At 42.9% G+C, this 19,265-nt stretch overlaps 1 protein-coding gene across 8 annotated transcripts in view; it reads left to right on the forward strand.

The window, feature by feature from the left end:
• SFR1 (SWI5 dependent homologous recombination repair protein 1) overlaps window positions 1–19,265 on the forward strand; it is a 240,458-nt gene that overhangs the window by 148,748 nt on the left and 72,445 nt on the right. For 2 of the 8 annotated variants that reach the window (XM_078643731.1, XM_078643732.1), the window contains exon 4: window positions 1,532–1,616. The exons of the other annotated variants lie outside the window; for them this stretch is intronic. The gene's annotated coding sequence lies outside the window, so the exon portion shown is untranslated. The remainder of the gene's footprint in view (window positions 1–1,531; window positions 1,617–19,265) is intronic. 8 annotated transcript variants of the gene reach the window in all.

Raw genomic sequence — 19,265 nt, forward strand, 5'->3', positions numbered from 1 at the left:
TACTGTAGGCATGGATAAGTCAAGAGGCCTTCCTTGAACTGAAATATCTGCAGACAGATATATACAGGGCTTCTATGGTTGACTTTATTTATGGCCGAAAAGACATGATGGGAAACCGAAGTAGATTATTGAGGATACCCAAGTACTGACGGAATAGACATAAGCAAAGATTGGGTGGTAGGGTGCCACACTTCCCACAGCCCACAAGTTGGTGTGCAATGGAATCACTCAAATATTGACACAATTATAACAAAAGCTCCTAATATTTAGTTGAGCTTATACATAGAGGTCAGTTGTATGACTAAGGAGTATTAAGCACACTTGAGGGCCTCAGTAACGAATATGGGCTACCCGTAGGCTAATAGTGCCTTTTGCTGTGTTGCATATGGTTTTGAAGATAACATGGGGTCGGCAAACAGGTAAACCCACAACAAATCAGGTCTTGCATTCCATATTAACACACAGTAATGGTGTTGTATAAGGTTGCGAGGATGACACAGAGCAGGAAGTGACCTAGAAATTGAATTGACAGGCAGAGAGTGGCAGCTGGCACTTAAACATACATTCAGCTTTCTACAAATGTGAAATTCCAATATTTGCAACTTAGTTATATTCATCACACTTATATTACACTTGCTTGTCTCACTATGACATACCCCGGGCTCCACACTAATGCCCCAGCTGCCACAAGGCATATACATCTTGTTGTCATATGGTCCGAGACGTTCTAGTTGCAGGTAACAAATTAGGTAAGCAAATGGGCACACAAAGAGAATCTGTGTAATTGGAAAGTATCTTTGCTGGGTCTGATAGTCATGCCTACAAATTGGCTGGTCCAACTGTAAGTGTGTTGATTCTGCCCTGTTGCTTGGCAAATACGCAATATCAAAAAACTGGAAGGCAGCACAGCTTCCTGCTCTCGAGAGTCAGAAAGCAGAACTTTAGAAGTGGGTGCAGGCTGAGGTTGCCACATTATGATGCCTGAGGCTTAGAGCAAGAGCAGATAAAATCATGGTCAGCTGGGACTCCCTGACCTTGGAAAAAGAGCTCAAATCAGACAATAGACTGTCTTGAGTATCGTGGCCTCTGGAGTTCAACAAGATATGGGGAACAACATCCAAAATATAGAGCAGAAGTTCATGCCTAAGCTTGGCTGTTCTCCGAGGGTCCTTATCTACTTGCCTACTCGTGATTGGAAAGACCCAGAGTGCCAGCTCCAAACTCAGAGCAAGATGTGTATATGTACGAGGTGCTTAGCCAGTACATTACCTCTTAATTTATGAAGATATACTCTTATTTGAATATGTGGATGATCCCCGATTTCCTGTTAATGTATTATAACTTTCAGGCACAAGTTGAGATAATGTTGGTGTTTTTATATTTTGTATTCTAATGAACATCCATGATTACTTTGTACTGCATCATTTTCTATTGTTTTGTTATGGATAATAAAAATCGATTAAAGATGTAGGTGTAGGGAACTGGGCTTTTGTTGCAGTCACCACCCCCACACACTTTTCCCTCTTTTTAGCTACTAGATGCTGATTTTCAACTTGGACAGGGGACAGATGCCTGCAAACCAGACCTCAGTGCCAGTGCACTTTCCCTAAATCAAGGTAAGTCAAATTGTCTTACAAGTGGTCAAGTAATTTAGCAGACCTGTAACTCCCTAGTAAATAGTACTCCAAGTACCGAGGGCAGAGGTACTAAATAGGGTCCCTAAGGGCTGCAGCATATCTTATGCCACCCTAAGGGACCCACCTACAAATTCCAGGCAGACCGCCAATGCATGCTGTGTAACATGGTGCAAACCATGAGTGAAAACTTGGCATGGCACAGTCACTACATATAATATATGTAAGTCATCTCTACAGCCGGACGTTGAGCCCTAAGGTAGGGTGCATTATATTTTATGTGAGGACATATCTGCATGCATGACCAGATATGCACCTGTGATGTCTAGTTATATTTCTAGATATTCAAGTGAGCAGGTAAGCAATCTTAAGGTATGTACTGGGAACTGCTCCAAATGAGTTCCCCAGCTACATAATGGTTTCACTGAAACATAGGGTGTTTGGTATCAAACACCTCATATTAATAAACCCACACTGATTACAGTGATGGATTTATTAATACATGCACCCAGAGGGTACCTTAGAGGTACCTCCTGAAACCTACTCTGGAGTTTTGGCTGAAAGGTCCAGTCCAAACTGACACCACAGATGTGTTTCTGACCCCCTACTAGGTGAGAGCCCTGCTCTGAGTACAGAAACATTGCCTGCTGTGGGGAGGTGTTACCACCGCCTCCTCTAATAAAGGCTGGTAAATTAGCATTCCAAGGCAGGAAGCTTAAAAGGGCCTGTCGCTTTTGATATGCAAATGTAGCTTCCCGGAGAGGTGAGGGGCTGCCAAACCCCCCTCGTCCACAGCCCATTTGGCACCAAGGCATGCAAGAAAATTATCTATACAGGAGGCGTGTTGCACTGCCAGGCTGGACACACCTCTAGGGTGACCAAGCCTGAAGTGAACACCAAATTTAGAAATCTACCATCATGTGTGCTGTGGAATTAGGAATTGTTGGATAGGGTAATGCCCTCTCCCTGAAGGAAGTGGTCGTCAGTGACCTCAGAGGTAAGAAGCACATTGGCTACTTCCCCTCGCTCCCCTAATGCCCCTAAATTGAGTATTTAGGGGATCCCGGATACCAACACTACAGACTTTTGATGGATCAAGAGAAGGATTGGACAAAGAAGAGTCCTATCACCAGAACCAAGGAGCAAAAACTGACTTGGCACCAACCCTGCCAACCTGACTGCTGCCCCCAACAATCGTGTAAGAAATAGATTCATCCTTCCGCTGTGCAGACTCCAAGAAACCAGGAGGGCTGCCAGTGTTTCAAAAAATTGCATGAGAAAACTCCCTTGGAGTAGAGGACCTACTTCCCTGCAGCAACAGGCACCAAGGACACAAGGTGCAGTCCACCGAGTTGCCGCTCACCAGACAGCCCCACACAGCCGCTTCCTAGGAAGAGGACCCTGTGCTACTGAAGATCTGACCTGTCCCTCCACTTAGTGGGAGGACACTGAGACCAACAAAAGCTGCGCAGGACCAATACCTGGTACTGGACCCCTTGCCGAAAACAAGGCTTGTTGTATCCAGTACTGACACCAACGTTGAAGAAGACTAACCTGCACATCAAGGGACTTTAGGGACACAGAGACCCCCAACAAGAGTGGCCCAGCTGTCCTATTTGTATCTTTTCTGAAAAACAAAGAACAGGAAATGAGATCGCAATCGCTACCGCACGTCGTCTCAAAGGAACTACGCACCTGCACTCCACAGCCTGAGTCCAAAGGAGATGATGGTGACAACTGGGTCCCCAGACCCACAAGAGCTAAGCCCATACTTGGGTTTGCCCAGACTGGAATTCCATTCGCCGCCTGCTGCCTCTGTCTGCAGGCCCCTTCCAACGTGAGTAGCTCCTTCTTCAGAACTTGACGTCAAAATACACCACTGCACCCAAGCCCTACAGCCCATGGAGAAGTAGACCAATGGTGCCCATACGTGCACGAGCATCTCGAGTGTCGAGCCCCACTGAGGGTTCCCTAGACTGTTCTACAGGTCCCAGCTTGCAGCCTCTTTGTAACCAAACCGTTCCCCATTTAAGTGAATGGGACACCCAACACCGTAATACACCTCTACACCCAGTCGCCACTGAGCTTTCTAAGGTGACCTGTTAGTGTGGCCTTGGACCCTGCGCCATACTCACTGTAAGTCCTCAAGAACAGTCCTGTAAGTCGTTGTCAAATACCCAAACGCAATACATGGTTTTCCTCCGTAGGATAACATTACCCCTTGAGAAATTGCACTGTGCCCATTTCTGAAAACTGTAAAAATTCATAACTCGTAAAGTACTTACCCAATTCCAAGTTCATTAAGTGACTTTTGTGATTGACCCTGACAAGGACTGTGGCTGTTGCCTTTTAAGTAAAATAGAATGTGACATATCCACTGTTGTTTGTTTACCCACTTGCTAGAACCGGTATGTAGACTAGTGTCTATTACACACAGAAGTCAATTTCTAAAAAATTTGATCTCGACAAGATTTTCCATAGTGATGTATTAGCGGAAATGAAATTTACTTTTTAGGATTGCCACAGAAGAAACTTTTTACTTTTTATATAGAGAACTGCGACCAGAATGAATTTTGGAGACTAGAGTCAACAATTTCATGTAGTACCTTTTCACGTGAATATAAAATATTAACATTTGAACTACTCACTTGGGGGCATATTATCAAGCATGGCGTTATAATTATCGCCGCTTTAGCGGCAGAAAACTGCTGCTAAAGCGGCGATAATGGGCTTGATAATATGCTGTCGAGAATTCCCATAGAAGCCCATGTTGACACCAGAACATGGACTTCTATTGGAATTCTCAAGGGCGTATTATCAAGCCCATTATCGCTGCTTTAGCGGCTGTTTTCTGCCGCTAAAGCGGCGATAATTATAACTCCGTTTCTTGATAATATGCCCCTAAAAGAGGTTTAGGACGAGTGTATATTTGAGGGACACTCTTCCAGCAGCAAACATTTAGCAAGTATATGTGGTCAGAATGTTAGGCAGTCCTCTTTACATATTGCAAAGAGTACTGGTCATAATGTTGGTTTTTCTGATTTGGTCTCTTGTGTGCATCCACCAGTAAAGTTCATACAATATATAAATTGTTAATGGAAAATGTTACCCTAAAATCTTCTTTTTACATTCAGAAGTATGTCCTGCTAGCCAATCGTCCATCACCTACTGAATTTTTGTGAGATCATCACAACTAGAATACATAAAAAAATATTACTCTAGTTTTCACGTTGTTAGGTATTAATTGCTATCAAAATGGATCCAATTTTACATATTCTCAGTAGTTAAACCTACAATTATCAGTAGGTTTGATGTTATCTTCCAAAACAGGAAACAATATCACATTGCAATGTAAATGTTGCCTGTTTTACTGAAAAGGTAAGGGTAGAGTTTCGTGGTTTGAACCACCTTTCTGTAAAAATATCCCAGATTAAATAGAAAAACTACACTTTAAATACTATGCCTGTATTGAATTGTGTATGTGCATGAAAAGCATTAATGTGTATTGAAGACTGATGCAAAGCACGTAATAACTCCACCTCCTGATATACCTGATGTCATCATACAACACAGCCAAAAGGAATTATTCATCACATCCATTATCACTCACTTCAATGATGTCCTGATCGCTGACTACAGCATGCAACACAAGGACCAAACACAAAACCAGCATGGGGACCGAGTCATTCACAAGTCTTCCTGCCTAAGCTACGAAGTGCCCATGGACCACTTAAATCAGTCTAGTTTCAGGCTTCACACCAAGCTGCAGCATGGAGACTGTTGCTCTTCATGTACCTGGCAATACTCATCAATGACAGAAATGATGCCTGCCTTCTGATACTGTTTGACCACTCTGCAGCCTCGCACCCAGCTGACCATCAAGCACTGAGCCATAACCATGAAACAATCAAGGAGCCAGAAATGTTTCCCCTCTTACCTCAACCTCATACACTGCAGCTGATTAATTAAAAAACATGCAAAATCCCAAAACCTTCCTCTATTATGCAGAGTGCTTCAGGGTTTCATCTTCTCCGCCATCATTTTAAAACCGGTATATAACACCTCGAATCGATACACCCAACATCATCAAGATACATCAATATGCCAACAACACACAACTATATCTAATAATCTCTTTACCAAAGGATGTTATTTGACTCAAACCTGCCTTAAATTCATCCACAACTGGACGTCGAATACATGTCCAAAGCTCAACTCAAGAAAGCTTCAGACAACCTCAAATTCAATCTTATCTCACTGACATGAACCAAGATGACTTCACTCTATAGCTAATAGACAATGTGGAATCATTTTGATTCACCCTCAGCAAACCTTCAGGTTCAAACAACATTCAAGGAACACAATGCTAGGAAAGCCAAGATAGGACGATATGAGAAATCCTCCATGAATAAAGCAACATCGTTTTCCCAGAAATTGATTTTAGGACTTTTTCCCACCTGGATTGAGGTAACAGTTTGATAAGTGGCTGGCATGACTTCATTTAAAGGTATCATATGTACAGCCATAGCATGTTTCAGATTCTGTCCTATAACTTGAAAGTGCCTATTTCCATGTGGAACCTTGGAACATATATAGTCATAGGCGTCAAACAGTGAATGACAGGAATACTTTCATCAATGGATTCTGAGTTTTCTCAAATAGACAAGAGAGAAGCTCAACAGTCCTATGATGTCAGTCAGAACCACAACGCCTAAAACATCCCCATAATTCATGTATGCCCCATATCTTAACTAACCCTTTTTTCAAATTCTTCAGTTATTGGGGAGTCATACATACTTGGCCTCAACTGCCTATGCCAAATGTATAGAAAAATACCTTGCCTCCTGCAACCCACCCCCACTGCCATGAGAGTTGTCTACCTCCTTCCCATCCCTGGCCTCTTAAAGAGGTACCTACCCTCTGCTATCCATGGAGGCAAAGAGCTACTCTGCACTGACAGGCTCTCAGAAAGTGCTCTCACAACAGCCTGGAATTCTTTAATGGTGCAGCAACGGAGAGAAACAAGTTTTATTTCCCACTGTCTCTGAATTATAGCAGTGCATAGCCAGATTTAGAATCTGGTATTCACGAAATAGTGCACAGAGGAAGCCACGCATAACAATCCATTTTATTGCTTGGCCAGGATGTTTTTTTAGGGCAGACATTGGATACTTGGTGATACACTTTTCATGGTTGTATTTCGTGAAACCAGTTAGTGATTAGACCTGTTTACACACTCGCTGCAACTGACAGTATGAGATGAAATGGCATGTAGACTTCTTTATCACACCAATTTATTGGCCAATCTGTAGATTATTAGGCCATTTTAGCATTGTTTAAATCTATACCAAATTCTACATCTGAAATGTTCTTTCCTTAAAAATATTACTGAAAAAGACAAAGATACATGCAGTCAAGGATGCTTTCGGAAGAACTAATAGGCACACATCTTTGGTCAGTCGTTATCATTCAGAAAAGCTTTGCCTACTGCCTTGATTTTTCTTATACATCCACGAGTATATGAAATGGACATTGGAGATGCCCTGTCTCTATCTAATGCACCACCGTGATCTGTGGTGGGACCAAGTAAAGAATGGCATATATGTCCCACTGACGTAATTAACATAATATCAGGCTATGAATAATGAATTATTTCTTACCAGACTTCAATCAAGTTTGTTTGTCTCATGATCTATGGTTCCGGGCAAAAGGGGGCATTGCATCTTGCTTTAACAGTAGTGATTAGAAGATAGTCAAGACGGCAGACAACTAGGTTGTTTTCAGTGCCAAATGTATCCCAAATACTTTTGCCTTGAAAGCGCGCAAATTGTTTTAACCAATGAATCTTTCCTTTCACCCACTGTCCTTTAGTAAAATGTGTATGCACTGTCATAAGTGCTTGAATCCATGGCTCTTTTTGTGCTATAGCCATCAACTCATGAAAAACCTGCGGATATTTCTGTAGTGCCAAGTGAATAACAAAAAGCAAGTTGTCAATTGTCCAAGTGTTACTTAATTTAATGCTTCTTCTTCCCAACTTTCCTGTGCCTGACCATGGTGGCCAGTTGCTTGCAACTTTCTTTAACACTGATTTAGGTCTTGGTGAGCTATAGTACTTAGCCTGCTTTATTTTCCTTTTCAGCCTCTTTTTCCATTGTTCTTCATGGGTTATTTTGGTGAACTCTGCAGGCTTAAAGAATAATGCATTAGTATGGTAGCCTCATTGTATCAGAAAGCAAATCTTAAAAAAAAAACCAGTGGAACAACAAGCATTTGCAATGCAATCAATCTCGCTTTGGGACCTTATATGTATTTAGCTATGCCGCACACTAATCTGAGTGCTAAAACATCTACTGCTTTTAACAAGGAGGGTAAATTAGCACCAAACTGCATGATACAGCAGGTATGGGAATTCATGGAGAGAAATATTGTCTTTCAGCGCAAAATGGTATAGTACAAAGCTCTGTTTTCAATATAAAATCAGGACCTTCAGTGGTCATATCACTGAAAATACAAGATTTGAAAAAAATATTATTGTCTATGGGTGCGTATGGAATAATTTCAATGAACTGGAATCCAGAGAATGTTAGAGTGATTATGGTATTTTACTGACCTCTGCTGGTCGTTTGCCATCAAGAAGGTTAAATAGAGGCAGTTGCCAGAAAAATTAAAAAAAGAAAGTCCCTAAGCGGAAAGCAAATTTGGTATTTTACTAACCTCTGCTGGTCGTTTTCTATTAAGACCGTTAAATAGAGGCAGTTGAACGGAAAAAAGTCCCTAAGCGGAAGCAGACAAGTCCTAGGGATGATCTCCAGAGCCCACAAAGTATATATAAGTATATACTAAAATATATACAAAATGTCTCGACTGCTCGACCTAAAAATTAGTCGCTAGGGGAAAAGTAGGACAGCCCTACTGATCCAAAATTAACATTATTACACAACTTGCATGGCGTGGTACTTCTATAAACATAATGCATGGCCACTTAAGCTTGAAGGTGTCATACATAAATTTAGGGGGTCATTACGATGGCGGAAGGCCCACCACCGCCAGCCATGCGCTGGCTAGCCCTCCGCCATTAAACGTGGATTCACCGCCCGCCATATTAGGATGGCAGGCAGATCCAGACTACAATTGTGGCAGGCGCATCGACTGCCCTCCCCAGAACCGCCATAAGCAATCGTTCCAATTGCCTGGCGGAGCGGTCTGCATCCCTAAAATGGTGGCGGTGCCTAACAGGCACCATCGGCCAAATAGAATGCTGGCTATAGCCAGCCTTTCCATGGCGGCGAAACCTCCATGGAAAGGCTGGCGGGATTGGTTTCAGGGGCCCGTTGTGGGCACTTCTTGTGTTGGGTGGAGGTGTTGGTGCACTGGGGGGTAGCACATTTCACTGCACTAAGTGGCAGGCACTGTGTGGTGCCTGCCACTTAGTGCAGTGAAATGCAACACATGCATTTTTAACATCGCGGTTCATACTGAAGTCTGCAGCAATCGCATCAATGTTAAATTTCAAGATGCGACCGCCATGGTGGGCGCCACATCCTAATTTTTAGTGTGGGACTGCCGCATGCATTGCGGGCAGTACCGATCCCCACTAGGATGGCGGGCGAACTCAAGCCCGTCCGCCATCGTAATGATCCCCTTCGTTTTTATTTGGCAGTTCTTTAAGTGCAGAAAACTGCCATGAAGGCAATACTTTTGGATAGAATTACTTCACTTTTCACATTGGTGTTATTTGAAATTAGGCTTCATTACAGAAATACTTGCTTTGAAAATACTGAGGGCAGATTAGAAATTTTTGAATTAGTAAAGTTTGAGATGAACAAACAATGGCTAAGCTGGTGTTGATATTACGAAGTCAGTGTCCTGATGAAAGGTGGCATTTAATGAAGGAATGCATAAAGTAACATAACTTAACTGTGGAATCTGTAGACTGCTTCTCACACAGAGTTTTGGACTTTGATCATACCCCTGCCTTTGGTTGCTGCTGCATCATGACATCTGGATTACTTTCCCCCACCTAAGGCTGGGCAGACAAGAACTGATAAGCCTGCCATCTGCTCTGAAAAGTGATATATGCGCTCCAGTATTTCGTCTAGCCTGAGGAGGAACCCTTTGCTGAGAATTTCACTCAGCGCATAATAATAATTTGAATCCATACTTGTAAAGCGCAAACATATCACCCCTTAAGGTTGCAAGGTGCTGGGGGCCATTGGGGAGATTTAGGGCCAGATGTAGGTCGCCAATTACCGGTCGGTAACGGCCGATTTCGGCCGTTACCGACCGGTAATTGGTTTTTGAGATGTAGGGGGCCTGAATTTTACCGAATCTGTAAATTTACCGATTCGGTAAATTTACAGATTCGGTAAAATACCGACTCGGTATATTTACCGAATCGGTAATTTCAGATGTAGGTGGCACTTAAAATAGTGCCACAGGCCCTTAAGAATTCGGTATTTACCATGAAATACTATCTCATGGTAAATAACGAATTCCTGTGTACATGCACATCTGTGCATGTACACCTGTGCCATGTGGCACACATACATGCCCTAAGGGCATGTATGTGTGTCATATTGCACACAAGCCAGAATCAGGGGTGCAACAGGGTGTCAAAGTGACACCCTGTCCCCCTTGTAAATTCGGTATTTTTACCGAATCGGTATTTACCGATTCGGTAATTGACATTGATTCCTATGGGCCTCAATCTTACCGATTTCGGTAATTGATTCGGTAAATATACCTACATCCCGATTGCCAGTTCTTAAATACCGAATTGGTATGATTCGGTATTTAAGAATCGGTAATCGGGGATTACCTACATCTGGCCCTAAGTGAGCTATTGCTCAGAGTCACATGATGCTGAGCTGGGCTGTCGGCGGTGATTGAACCATGACCCCGCGCTCTGGAGTCAGCCGCTCTGGCCGCTGCACTACACCACTCCCTCCTAAGGCGCATGGGATACATTTAAGTAACTTTTGTGTCTGGGACTGTCATAGTTCACATGTTAGACTCAGATAGAAAGGAGTCCTGCCAGAATGGTGTAGGAAGGAAAGCTGGAGAAAGGTGGAGCATGCGGAGTAAGGTAGCCATAAGGCCCCCTTGGAATTTCCCAGACAGTTCGAAGTTGAAGGATTAAAAAAGGTAATGTGGAAAATGTGTGTTCGACCTGGCAGCCTTTGAGTGTTCTTCCCCAAACGTTTTGTCTGCTTTCTTCATCTTTTTGCTGATTTCTTTATGTTAGCTTTAGGACTCTGAGCACTTTACCAATGCCAACCAGTGCTAAAGTATATGTGCTTTTCCACTCAAACATGGTTTGATTGACCTATCCATAAATGGCATATTTAATTTACTTATAAGCCTCTAGTAAAATGCACTACATTAAATGCTACTAGTGGGCCTGCAGCACAGATTGCGCCACCCACACAAGTAGCACTTTAAACATGTCTCGGGCCTGCCACTGAAAAGCCTGTGTGTGCAGTTTATGCTGCCATTTCATCAAAACAAAAAAAGGAGGATAGAGGTTTCTAATGAATAGAATCTACCTCTGATCAGACTATATATAAACAATGAGATTCTATCATGTGTATCTTATTAGGTTTCGCCCTGGCGTTGCAACTGCGTAGCAATTGCTCCGCCCAGGGTGAAATCTCATGATCCTACATATGGGCTTTGGTCCCGCCTCTGTCTCCCATTGGCTAGCTCCATAAATGGAGGCTAGCCATTGGGAGACAGAGGCTGTCAATCACGCTTTCCCCTGAAAACGCGATTCGGAGGCGTTTCCGTGTGTTTTTTTAAGTCCCGCCCTCTCCTCTTCCCATTGGCTGGAATTTTACCTTCCAGCCAATGGGAAGGGGAGAGCACGAAAAACATGCCCCCGAATCTGCCGGCCGGGACACCCCCGTGACGTCATTCCCCGGGCCGCGCTGTGATTGGCTGCCGGCCCGGGACCTGACTTGTTCTTTAATGGATTGCATGTGGATAATTTACAACAAAGAGACCCTTTTTTCACCAGTCCTGTAGTATGTAGAGTGCCTGTAAATACAAACTGCCTCGTGGCAGTTATCTTCGTGTGAACAATTTAGGATAATCCCTTTGAGCTGCGTCTATCTCAGATTGAATGTTTCACGCATTTGTAATTTGAACTAGTAACACTCTGCTTGGGAACAGGTGGGTGAGAAGGCTGCGTAATACCAGAGGCTTTCCAGTGCATACATAAAGATAGCATGTTTTACAAAGTAAAGCACAGATATATCACAACATACATATCACCAGTCCATTTGAAGGTACCTAAATTGGGTGTCGTCTATGACCAACCCCATCCCTAAAAATTGTTCCAGCAGCACTGGGGGGTTGGGTGTCCAGAAATCCAAACTGATACAGACTTCAGCACCTTCAATTGTACTTCCCGTGCTGGTAATATCTATATGCAAATAAAAAGTGGATACAAAGGGCGTTTGCACGACCCCACTGTTAAGACTTGGGTGTGTATATAGCAGATTCATTTTGTTTAAAAAAAAAAAAACCTCTCTGAAGTTCAACAAAGTGTGACTTATTGGGATGTTCACCCAGCCTTGAACCGAATTTCAGACTTTATAAATGTTACTCTGGGGGGCGTGATAGCGCCGGGGCCCTTCGGCCTCCCCCAGTAAGGTGGTCCTTTCTTGTGCGAGTGTCTGCTTGCGGTTACCATTGTCGCTGAAGATGGTAGCGGGGTATGGCGAATCTGCATTTTGCATAAAATATGCAGTCCTTTGGCCCCGCCTGCCGCCCCCGTTCCACAGGGATCTGTTGTGAGAATGACTGCAGTTGTTAGGGACTGGGGGGCGCCTTGCTCATTTATACCCGTCTGGCAGCTCACACGTGTAGCCCTTGCAGGGCCATGGCTGCGGATAAGCGTTCGGAAGAGGCTTCACTGAAGGTCTTCGGCTTGGTTATGCATATAGCTGTGTTTGTTGTGAAGTCGCCGATACTTGTGCGGTCCGGCCAGGCAGGTTACTTTGTAGGATGTCCTACAAAATGACAGTGATCATTTAAAATGAACATTCTGGCTGAGCAGAGTACATTATTCTGTCTGCTGCATCCGCGCTGCATGTCCTAATAAAGAATTACAAACTCTCAGGACGTAGACTTGGAACGTTCTGAGTGATGTGCAAGAGAAGGGTGTGTAGGGTGTAGTCTGCTCTTTTGGCGGGTGACCACATAGCAAACCTTTTTATTGAGAGGTACTTAAAGGCAGTTTTGTGACTGTGAGGAAAACCATCAGAAAAGAAGATGGAGGGTTTTCTTTAAGAGCAGTGACCACTGCCATCCATACACCAGAGTCTGCAAGGACACAGCACCGACCCTTGCCCCTACCACACACAGTTATTCAGGACATCTGTCTTTGGTGTTGATAGAAAAATCCCTAGCCTAGCCTGTTGTTCCTTTAATTTTAGATTATTCCATGCGTTGGTAGATACTTTCTTGCACGGCCCTGTCTCTTATCATTAAGCATCCTATCTCTCACCCCTTGTTGCCTCAGATTCACGCATAGGTAAAAACAAGAGGGGAACCACACCGGTTCTCATGTACGACATCAACACCACTCTTGCAGGCCACATGACAAGCTCACTCTCCCACCCTGCGCTCTTCCACAGAGCAGTGTGCTTCTTATCTGCAAAGCACTTCAACTCCTCATCAGGAGTTAGAACTGTTGTATACATTTAGTTAAAATACAGTGCAGTGTTTATTTGCTAACAGGCCAAGAAGCTATCCTGAACCATCTGAAAAAAACATTGGCAAATAGGTCTACTTTTATTTCTATATTTTATGGAGTGCAAAATGTTCTGGGAATCGCTTGGTACATTTATTTTTCCTTTTCCTAATATAAAGGCTAACTAAGGTAAAGAGAAACTTTGAAGTGAAGGATTACCAGATTCAGAAGTGTTGCAGTAACTGGTGTGTTGAGAATTCTGTGCAGGAAAACAATGACACTTGTTGCATATTGCAAAAGCATTGACAAAGCAAATCGTTTTGGCTTTTTGTAAGCTGAAACGATAATATGAAGCTTTATCAAAACACGCAGCATTCTTACAGCCTTGGCAGCAGCAGTGCAAGCATCCCATGCGCCAAATACAGACAGAAGAAGCATTGTAGGCTTTTATCATATACAGTGAGCAAGTATGCACGAGTGGGACAGTGAAAATGTCCGTTACACTTACACAAATACCCTCAACACTGACAAGAGAAATACATACTGCATTTCAAAAGCACAGGACAAGTACAGTTCTGACAGCAGCAGTGCAAGCTACTCTGAAGCAGGCAGAAAAGTTGCGCTAAATGTGCAGTAGTGCCTTATCTAACACACAAAACTGAAACTTGAATGTTCATAACATAATAAACCTATGGATGGATAAAGAAAATTATAGGGGTCGCCCACAGATCTGTAACCCGTAGTACCACACACAACATACTTTCACCTACTGTTACAATCTTTTCCATATACAAAAATAATAATTGTTTTTTTAGGTCTTGCATAGACAGCGCGTGTGCGGTTTCTTTCACACATATTGTTTACATTATATTGGGCTGCAGCCCACCCATAGCTCACCATTGGTTAGCTTTAGAGTGGCTCTAATTTGCTTCTTTTGTATTAACCAGGGAATGCATGTGTCATGTTATCTCTTGAGTTTGGTCCTCCACTGGAGCAAGGACCAATTACTTGTGTCCAGTGTTTTAAATGGAAAAAGAGAGGTGCCGGTACTCACCAAATTGATTGCGGTGGGCCTGGGAGGGGCGTGTCGGGGGGCGTGTCTGAGGGAGGTGGCTTCGAGGCAGCCTTGTACACTATCAGCATTTTCTTCTCCGATGTGAAGTGCCCCAGTGGCCTTGGCCAAGTTCTGCTCATAGCTGCAGGGTGTAATTGGTGTTTGTGGTAATTGTATATAGCGTGAACTTAGCCCGAGGGCATTAACATGAGAAGCAGAAGTTGTACGCGAAAGCAGATTTTTTTTAATGGCACAAGGAGATTTAAATGATTTGCCCTGGATCACCGGATGTTGAGCCCACGCTGGGATTTCACCTGTGCCATAAAAACAACAAGCATTTGCAATGCAACAGGTCTCGCATTGACACAAGTCTGAGCTATTGACATTGTAAATAACAATGCCTTTTATTTATGTTTTTAAAAAATAAAATAAAATAAAAGGCATTGTTATTTGCAATGTCAATTGCTCAAACTCACTTCAATGCGAAACCTATTGCATTGTAAATGCTTGTTTTTTACATTATTTTCAAAAAAAACTTTTTCTGTGATGAGTGAAAAAAGCTTTTCACTAGAGATGTTAGGGAGAAGCACTATGTGTTTTTAAAATACCCCTCACACACTATGACATGACACTATGACACTCATAGTGTGTGAGGGGTATTTTAAAAACACATAGTGCTTCTCCCTAACAACTCTAGGGAAAATCTTTTTTCACTCATCACGGAAAATGTTTTTTTAAAAATATTCTAAAAAATAAGATACACATGATATGCTGCCATGTAGACTTGCCTTTGAGAACCTCTTGCCAAGCCTTAAACTTCACTTTTATTATATATAAGTTACCTCCAAGGCAGGACCAATATATCCCATAGGCCAGGGTGGTGTGTAATTAAAAGGTAGGAATGTTTTACGTGTCCTGGTAGTAAAAAACTCCCAAATTCCTTTTTCACTACTGTTAGGCCTACCCCTCTTCTTGATTAACATTGCGAATTTCTTATTTCCTGATTGAGAAGGAGTAGGTCTATCGTGTTTCATATCATTGGAAGGTAATGATAAACCCTCTTTATTCATAAAAGTGAATTTATCATTACCCTGTTAAAAATGCAACTTTTAGAAGATGCCATTTGTCTGCTCTAAGCACTTTGTGCCTGCAGCCTGTCTTAACTACACATCTGGGGTGGGTGCCATATGGACTTTGTGCCTTCCCTCTTGACAGCCACACACAAAGGAAGCTTAGATGTGGCTGATGAGCCATCCGCATCCTGATGGGTCATCATGGACAGGATGAGGGAGGAACTGACATGCCTGAATAGGCTGCATCCTACCCCCCACACAAAGGGCTGCATGCCACCCTGTGGTGAGTCTAGAGCCAGGGTATGAAGAAAATACCTCTGTGCACTCCAAAAACCATTCTTTGAAGTCACCCCCTACTTCAAATGCACAAGTTGGGTCCCTACCACTTGAGTACACATTCTGGACCAGTGAGGAACTCTGCCTGGGGGAAGGACTGCTGTGCTGCTGCAAGGACTGCCACTCTGCTGGACTGCTGCTCTGGAAGAACCGCCTTTATGCTGTGCTGCCCTGCTGCCTACCACCCTCTGCCCTGCAGGAAGGACTGGGCCAATTCCACTTGAAGTGACTCGGAGGGCATGCTGGCTTGTACCCTGTTTTAAGTCTCAGGGACATGAAAGACTTCTCATCTATCTGCAACAGCACCTGAACTTTCCTTGCTGCATGTCTTGACCTGCCAAGTGGTACCAATCCAGTCCTGGGCCCTTGGAAGTGCGTATAAAGTACTGCAACTGCTAGAATCCAGACAACAATACTGTTGCACCAATCTGAACCGGTGCATCTCGCACCATGCCGATGCATCATTGCTGCCACCAGGAAAGAAGCCATCGCATTGCCGACTGTGCGGCTCATCGTCTCCACTTCCCAATGCATCGCCTACATCTTATGGTTTGAGCACAGTGAATCATTGATTTGACTATCTCAACGACAAAGTATTACCGACAATCCTGTGCTTTGGTGCCGAAGCATCGGCTGTTGCTTTCCACATCTTGTCTTTGTCGACAACACAACTAAGGTACTTTTCAGTGGGCCAAAGCTGGTCCTTGTATGCGACTATTGCTCCATAGCAGTGCTCTCCATATTAGGCTTCTTTATTGGCATTAGCTTGAAAAAGCACAGTGGGCACAAGTTGAACCATTGCTTGGCTGAGGCTAAATCCTTATGGAGCATGTAGGGGGAAGTGGTATGGTTTAAAAACAAAATATATGTTTGTGAGGCAATGTGTTTTTCCTACAATAGAACCACAATTACTTATTTGCACATAACTATATAAGAATGCATTGAGGTGAGGACAACCAGTTTGCTGCCACCTGTTGTGACAAATGTTGATCGGCTCAGGCAAATCACACACCGGTAGTGTAGACGGATGCTTCCATTGCTAGAATGAAGATGAAAATTGGTGAGCCAAGGTCATCTTCATGGGAGAAAGGATGGTTAGTTATTCATTTATAACTTCATAGTAACACATTGGCTTAAAAGTGGCACAGTGGGCACAAGTGGAACTGCTTGGCTCTGGCTTAATCCTTTTGGAGGTTGTAGGGAGATGTCGTATGGGTGAAATACATATATGTGAGCCAATGTGTTTTTCCTATAAAAGAACCACAATTACTTATTTGCATGTAACTATATAGGCATGCATTGAAGTTAGGGCACTCTTTTTGGTGCCACCTGTTGTGACAAATTTAGCTTGGCTCAGGCAATTTACATATTCGAAGTATAGAGGGGCCCTTCCTTTATTAGGATCAATATGAAAATTAGTGAGCCAAGTTGATCTTCATGGGAGAAAGGATGGTTACTTATTCGTTTATAACTCTAAAGAAAAGCATTGGCTTGAAAGTGGCACAGTGGGCACAAGTGGAACCGTGGCATGGCTCAGGCTCAATAGATATGGAGCTTGTAGGGGGATGTGGTATGTTTGAAAAACAAAATACATATTTGTGAGCCAATGTGTTTTTCCTATAAGACAATCACAATTACTTATTTGCATGCAACTATATAGGAATGCATTGAGATGAGGGCAACCAGTTTGGTGCCACCTGTTGTGACACATTTAGCTTGGCTCAGGCAATTTACATATCAGAAGTATAGAGGGGACCTTTCTTTATTAGTATCAATTTGAAAATTAGTGAGCCAAGTTGATCTTCATGGGAGAAAGGATGGTTACTTATTCGTTTATAACTTCGTACAAACTCATTGGATTGAAAGTGACAAAGTGGGCGCAAGTGGAACCGTGGCATGGCTCAGTCTGAATCCTTATGGAGCTTGTAGGGGAAGTGGTAGGTTTGAAAAACAAAACACATATTTGTGAGCAAATGTGTTTTTCCTATTAGACATCCACAATTACTTATTTGCAAGCAACTGTATAGGAATGCATTGAGGTGAGGGCAACCAGTTTGGTGCCACCTGTTGTGACACATTTAGCTTGGCTCAGGCAATTTACATATCAGAAGTATAGAGGTGACCTTCCTTTATTAGTATCAATTTGAAAATTAGTGAGCCAAGTTGATCTTCATGGGAGAAAGGATGGTTACTTATTCGTTTATAACTTCGTACAAACTCATTGGATTGAAAGTGACAAAGTGGGCGCAAGTGGAACCGTGGCATGGCTCAGTCTGAATCCTTATGGAGCTTGTAGGGGAATGTGGTAGGCTTGAAAAACAAAACACATATTTGTGAGCAAATGTGTTTTTCCTATAAGACATCCACAATTACTTATTTGCATGCAACTGTATAGGAATGCCTTGAGGTGAGGGCAACCAGTTTGGTGCCACCTGGGGTGACTCATTTAGCTTGGGTCAGGCAATTTACATATCAGAAGTATAGAGGAGGCCTTCCTTTATTAGTATCAAAATGAAAATTAGTGAGCCAAATTGATCTTCATGGGAGAAAGGATGATTACTTATTCGTTTATAACTCCATAGCAATGCATTGGCTTGAAAGTGGCACAGTGGGCACAAGTGGAACCGTTGCATGGCTCAGGCTAAATCCTTATGGATCTTGTAGGGGGATTTGGTAGGTTTAAAAAACAAAATACATATTTGTGAGCCAATGTATTTTTCCAATAAGAGACCCACAATTACTTATTTGCATGCAACTAAATAGGAATGAATTGAGATGAGGGCAACCAGTTTGGTGCCACCTGGGGTGACTCATTTAGCTTGGGTCAGGCAATTTACATATCAGAAGTATAGAGGGGACCTTGCTTTATTAGTATCAATATGAAAATTGGTGAGCCAAGTTGATCTTCATGGTAGAAAGGATGGTTACTTATTGGTTTATAACTCTATAGGAACGCATTGGATTGAAAGTGGCACGGTGACACAAGTGGAACCGTGGCATGGCTCAGGCTAAATCCTTATGGATCTTGTAGGGAGATGTGGTATGTTTGGAAAACAAAATACATATTTGGGAACCAATGTATTTTTTTTCCTATAAGAGAACCACAATTACTTATTTGCATGCAACTATATAGGAATGCATTGAGGTGAGGGCAACCATTTTGGTGCCACCTGTTGTGACAAATTCTGCTTGGCTCAGGCAATTTCCATATCAGAAGTATAGAGGGGACCTTCCTTTATTAGAATCAATATGAATATTAGTGAGCCAAGTTGATCTTCATGGGAAAAAGAATGGTTACTTATTTGTCTATAACTCCTTAGGAACGCTTTGGCTTGGCAGTGGCACAGTGGGCACAAGTGGAACCGTTGCTTGGCTCAGGCTAAATCCTTTTGGAGCTTGTAGGGGGATGTGGTATGTTTGAAATACAAAATACATATGTGTGAGCCAATGTGTTTTTCCTATAAAAGAAC

The sequence above is a fragment of the Lissotriton helveticus genome, chromosome 5_1 (genome assembly GCF_964261635.1).
Source record: "Lissotriton helveticus chromosome 5_1, aLisHel1.1, whole genome shotgun sequence".
NCBI lineage: Eukaryota > Metazoa > Chordata > Amphibia > Caudata > Salamandridae > Lissotriton > Lissotriton helveticus.